General features: G+C 42.6%; 1 protein-coding gene across 2 annotated transcripts in view; it reads right to left on the bottom strand.

Annotated features, from left to right (window-relative positions):
* rictora (RPTOR independent companion of MTOR, complex 2 a) overlaps nt 1–6,305 on the bottom strand; it is a 242,633-nt gene that overhangs the window by 235,277 nt on the left and 1,051 nt on the right. The window lies entirely within an intron of this gene.

The following is a 6,305-nucleotide window of genomic DNA, read 5'->3' as shown; positions in this document are numbered from 1 at the left end:
TTCCTGATGAAGGGCTTTTGCCCGAAATGTCGATTTCGAAGCTCCTTGGATGCTGCCTGAACTGCTGTGCTCTTCCAGCACCACTAATCCAGAATCTGGTTTCCAGCATCTGCAGTCATTGTTTGTACCTGGGAATATCATAGTTTAAGTTCTTTGAATGGGTCAGTTTTTGTCCAATGCATGCAAGAGGGTTTCTTGACACAATATATAGATAGGCCAACAAGGGGCAAGACCACATTAGATTTGGTACTGCATAATGAACCTGGCCAGGTGTTAGATTTGGAGGTAGGTGAACACTTCGGCAATAGTGACCACAATTCAGTTAGGTTTACTTTAGTGACGGAAAGGAATACGTATATACCACAGTGCAACAGTTATAGCTGGGGGAAAAGGCAATTACGATGCAATTAGACAGGATTCAGGATGCATAGGATGGGGAAGGAAACTGCAGGGGATAGACACAATAGAAATGTGGAGCTTATTCAAGGTCCAGCTGTTAAGGGTCCTTGATAAGTATGTACCAGTCAAGCAGGGAAGAGGTTGTCGAGCGCAGGAGCCGTGGTTTACTAAGGAAATTGAATCTCTTGTCAAGAGGAAGAAGGTGGCTTATGTTCAGATGGGATGAGATGACTCAGTTCGGGCGCTTGAGAATTACAAGTTAGCCAGGAAAAACTTAGAGAGAGTTAAGAGGAGCCAGTAGGGGACATGAGAAGTCATTGGCAGATAGGATCAAGGAAAACCCTAAGGCTTTCTATAGCTATATCAAGAATAAAAAAAAGACTAGAGTAAGATTTGCTCCAATCAAGCAGTGTAGTGGGAAGTGGAGTCAGAAGAGATGGGGAATGGCTAAATGAATACTTTTCATCAGTATTCACACTAGAAAAAGACATGGTTGACAAGGACAATACTGAGATACAGGCTATAGACTGGATGGCATTGAGATGCATAAGGAGGTGTTACCAATTCTGGAAAGTGTGAAAATAGATAAATTCCCTGGGCCAGATGGGATTTATCCTAGGATTCTCTGGGAAGCCAAGGAAGAGACTGCAGAGCCTTTGGCTTTGATCTTTACATCATCATTGTCCACAGGAATACTGCCAGAAGACTGGAGGATAACAAATGTTCCCTTGTTCAAAAAGGGGAGTAGAGACAACCCTAGAAATGATAGACAACCCTAGAAATTATAGACCTGGGAGCCTTACTTCAGTTGTGGGTGAAGTGTTGAAAAGGATTATAGGAGATTGGATTTAAGATCATCTACAGTTGAATAAGTTGATTAGAGATAGTCAACACTGTTTTGTGAAGGGTAGGTCATGCCTCACAAACCTTATTGAGTTCTTTGAGAAGGTGACCAAACAGGATAAGGGAAAAGCACTTGATGTGGTATATATGGATTTCAGTAAGGTATTTGGTAAGGTTCCCCACAGTAGACTATTGCAGAAAATACTGAGGCTTGGGATTAAGGGTGATTTAGCGGTTTGGATCAGAAATTGGCTAGCTGAAAGACGACAGAGGGTGGTGGTTGATGCTGGAGTTCAGTTACTAGTGGTGTACCACAAGGACCTGTTTTGGGTCCAATGTTGTTTGTCATTTATATAAATGACTTTGATGAGGGTATAGAAGGATGGGTTAGTAAATTTGCAGATGACACTAAGGTCAGTAGAGTTGTGAATAGTGACAAAGGATGTTGTAGGTTTCAGAGAGACATAGGTAAGCTGTGGAGCTGGGCTGAGAGGTGGCAAATGGTGCTTAATGCTGAAAGGTTGAGGTGATTCACTTTGGAAGAGTAAAGGAATGCAAAGTACTGGGCTAATGGAAAGATTCTTGGTAGTGTAGACGAGTAGAGAGATCTCAGTGTCCCATAGATCCTTGAAAGTTGCCACCCAGGTTGATACGGTTGTTAAGAAGGCATACAGTGTGTTAGAGATTTTATTGGTAGAGGGACTGAGTTTTGGAACCATGAGATCATGCAGCAACTATACAAAACTCTGGTGTCGCCACATTTGGAGTATTGCATACAGTTCTAGTCACCGCATTATAGGAAGAATGTGGAAGCTTTGGAAAGGGTAGAGAGGAGATTTACTAGGATGTTGCCTGGTATGAAGGGAAGGTCTTACGATGAAAGGCTGAGGGGCTTGAGGTTGTTTTCATTAGAGAGGAGGAGGTGAGAGGAGACTGGAGACATAAGATAATCAGAGGATCAGATGGGTTGGACAGTGAGAGCTTTTTTCACAGGATGACAATAGCTAGCAGGAGGGGACAGAGCTTTAAATTGAGGGGTGATAGATATAGGACAGATGTCAGAGGTAGTTTCTTTACTCAGAATAGTAACTGCGTGGAATGCAACGCCTGCAACTGTGTAGACTCACCAACTTTAATGGCATTTAAATAGTCACTGGATAGGCATATGAACAAGAATGGAGTAGTGTAGGTTAGACGGGCTTCAGTTTGATTCCACAGGTCAGTGCAACATCGAGGACCAAAGGGCCTGTACTGTGCTGTAACGTTCTACGTTATACATCATATTTCAATTCCTTGGGATTACAGAAAGAGAAGATTTCAAATGATTTCACGTCTTTGCTAAAAACTCAACCCAAAAATTTCCCTCCAATCCAAAGAAACATATGAAAAAGGAACAAGACTATGCCACTCTGCCCCTCAAGCCTGCTGCACCATTCAAGATCAGGGCTGATCTGATTTAAATCTCAACTCTGCATTCCTGCATACCTATGATAATCATTCATCCCCCCAAGAATCCATCTACCTCTGCCTTAAAAATATTTAAGATTCTGCAACTGTTGCCTCTTGAGGAAAGGAATTCCAGAGACTCAAGCATCAGAGTGTAAAAAGATTCATCATATCCATTTTAAATGGGTTTCTTTTATTTTTGAACTATGACCCTGAGTTCTTGATTCTCTCAAAAAAGAAACCTCCATCCAGTAGCCCCTTCAGGATCTTGAAGTTTCAATTAAGTCACCTCTGATTCTTCTAAACTCCAGATGATGCAGGCCTAGACTGCCCAGCCTTCCCCTCTTCAAGCATTCGCTCATTGAAGGTACTGGTGCAGTGAACCTTCTCTGGACTGCTTCCAACATATTAACTTCTGGATTAGTGGTGCTGGAAGAGCACAGCAGTTCAGGCAGCATCCAAGGAGCTTCGAAATCGACGTTTCGGGCAAACGCCCTTCAATTCCTGATGAAGGGCTTTTGCCCGAAACGTCGATTTTGAAGCTCCTTGGATGCTGCCTGAACTGCTGTGCTCTTCCAGCACCACTAATCCAGAAACTGGTTTCCAGCATCTGCAGTCATCATTGTTTTTACCTCCAACATATTAACATCTTTCCGTAAGTACATTGACCAGTGCTGTATACACCATACTCCAGTTGCGGTCTCATCAATGCTCTGCATAACTGCAGCATAACATCCCTTCTTTTGCATTCAATTCTTCACGCAATAAACCAAAGAATCTGTTAAGTTTTCCTGATTATTAGCTGTACCTGCATACTAACCTTCTGTGATGCATGTATTGGAACACCCAGATCTCTTTGCACCCCAATGCTCTACTTTTCACCATTTAGTTAATATGCTTCTTTATTATTCTCTCTGCCAAACTGGACTATCCATTCTGACTTGAAAGTGATTCACTGCTCTGTTTACAAAAGATGTAAACATGTCTGTTCTCTTTGAATGTTGAAACTACAATGCTTGCTTCCAGAGAACTGCCAAGTGATGCGCATTACAAATACCAATGCTTTGTTCTTTTTAATTATTCACTATTGTAATAGTGGAATAAAACAACAAAGCTGAACCAAAATATTTGATTTTGCAATGTCAAATTAACGCTGTGCTACAGTAAAAAGAATTAATCCTCGGCAAGCAAATACAACAAATATCAGGGGAAATGTGTAGATGACAAAGTGAACTGCAGCCTGTTTCTTCAACTTTGTTTATGTGAGAATACAGATGTGAACAATGAGCAGCCAGCCGACAGGGTTATTTCAAAATGGGTGACATTCAAGCCTGCCTCAGAACGGGAACAGTTTGTAAACAGCGATCCAGCTTCCTTGTACAAAATGAGAAGGAACTTGAGCAGCGGCTGCTACTTGCAACGAGGGAATCGTCAGAAAGAAGACTTGAACCGGAGAAAATGACCACAACATACTTACCAACTTAAACAAAAAAAAGTCATAGGGACTGGGTTTCTGCCCCTTCCTGAATTAGGGCCGACATTATAAGTCTAGAACCCCGGCCTCGCGTGCATCTCAGCCGCAGGAAGGAGATCAGAGAGCCGGGGCTGCTGCAGAGGCAGCTGCCGGTCCCTCCCCTCAGGACGTGGCCGCTTCGAAAAAAACACATCATGCACCCATCATCCTCCTTTCTCCACCCAGAGGCAAAAAAACAACAAACTTTAATACAGAAAAATACATCGAAACTGCCGCCACTTCCCACAAAACTTAAGAGTACATTTTATATGTAAACAAATCACTGAAGATTTCATTACTAGGCAATGCAAACAAGCTGACATTCAGGGCAGGTAGCTCTGGAGCACGGTGAGCGCGCAAAGGTTAGGCCGGCACTGGGACTGATTAATGGAGCAGGGTCCATACAGGCATTTTGGCAAGAGACACCGAGCACGTTCCACAGTGGCAGTCAGCATCTTTAGAAATACTGCACATGCACTTGTTAAATCAGTGCTGCTGGGAGACCCAGCAGGTACCATCACAGAATCCCTACAGTGTGGAACAGGCCATTCAACTCATCAAGTCCACCCAGAGCACATCCCTACTCTATCCTAGCAAACCTGGACTCCCATGGTAAATGCACCTAGCTTGTACATCCCTGGACACTATGGGCAATTTAGCATGGCCCATCCACCTAACCTGCACATCTTCGGACTGTGGGAGGAAATTGCATCACCAGGAGGAAATCCACAGTCCCTGGGAAAATGTCTGTCTGGAGTTTGCAGTTGCCAAAGGTGGAATCAAACCAGGTCACTGAGACAGCAGTGCTAACCACTGAGCCACCCTGCCTACTTCCAGGAGGTAATTTGCTTTTGTTTATAAACAAGCACAATCAATATATTTGATGACATGTGACATGTCATCAGCTGGTACCAGTGGATGTGAAACCAAGCCTCTTTGCAATGAAGTGTTAACAAGAGAAAATACCCACTCCTTGCAGTTGTAGCAGTGCTAGATTTGTGATTGAAAGAATATGAATCTCTCAAATCATAATACAAAATCACTATTTTGAATAGTGAAATATGGTTGTTTATTCACTGAGTAGGCAGATGTTAGTTTTAGAGCATGGGTGAATATAAATCATGTCCAAACAGTGACAGGTTGAGGTGTCCATTAACTTGAAACAACAGGCTACATGAAGGGTCTTGCTTGGTTTGTTTAGAATGGAACAATTTTGAGGGAGGGAATTGGGATAGAATTGCTCTTGTTCAGAATGAATTAAATTAGGACAGAAAATTTCACTGGGAAAAAGGGTAGGATACAATGCAGGGAAAGATAGATGAAATAGGATGGCTGCCAGTGAAGGACATAACAGAAATGGAAAATCAAAACTATAGAGTCAACGGCTCAGACTAAGGCACTGATCACTTAGAATAGAGATGAGAAAACTTAGAAATACAGAAAACAGAAGAAATTCAGCCAATCTAGCCTACTTCAACATGATCGTGGCTGATCCTCTGTCTGAGAGCCCTACTTCCATTGTCTCTCCATACTCATAACTTCATTCAAAGGCATATGAATTTTTGGAGTTCTCTACCCTAAAGATTTGTGGATGCCCAATCAACAAATACATTCACAAAGATCACTGATGATATTTTGATCACATCAGTCATGTGATACTACAATTACTTGTTATAAATTGTGCCCTATGACTCCACTAGCGATCTGAAGGAGCAGTGCCTCTGAAAGCTTGTACATCCAAATAAACCTGTTGGAGTATAAGCTGGTGTTGTGATTTTTAACTTTGTCCACCCTAGCCCAACACCAGCACCTCCACATCATATTGATATTTTGAATGACAGGTGAGAAGGGCTTGCAGTTGAACATGTTTAGGTTGAGGGGCTGTAATGTCTATTCCTTCTATTTGTTAGATTCTTATGCACCCTCCACTTCAAGTTTCTCAATCCCCATTTCATACCCTCATTGCCCATTCTTATATTGCAACTTTCTACTTTTTGCCCTGTCCCTGACAACATCTCCCCTCCCAATCCCCCACTTCATCTCTTCCCCTTAATCCCCCATCTGGTCTTGACTCTCCCCTTCCCTCAGTTGCCCACCTCATCTC

The sequence above is a fragment of the Chiloscyllium plagiosum genome, chromosome 2, assembly GCF_004010195.1.
Source record: "Chiloscyllium plagiosum isolate BGI_BamShark_2017 chromosome 2, ASM401019v2, whole genome shotgun sequence".
Taxonomy (NCBI): Eukaryota; Metazoa; Chordata; class Chondrichthyes; order Orectolobiformes; family Hemiscylliidae; genus Chiloscyllium; species Chiloscyllium plagiosum.
The sequence above is the reverse complement of the archived record's forward strand: the minus strand, read 5'-3'. Positions and strand labels throughout refer to the sequence as shown.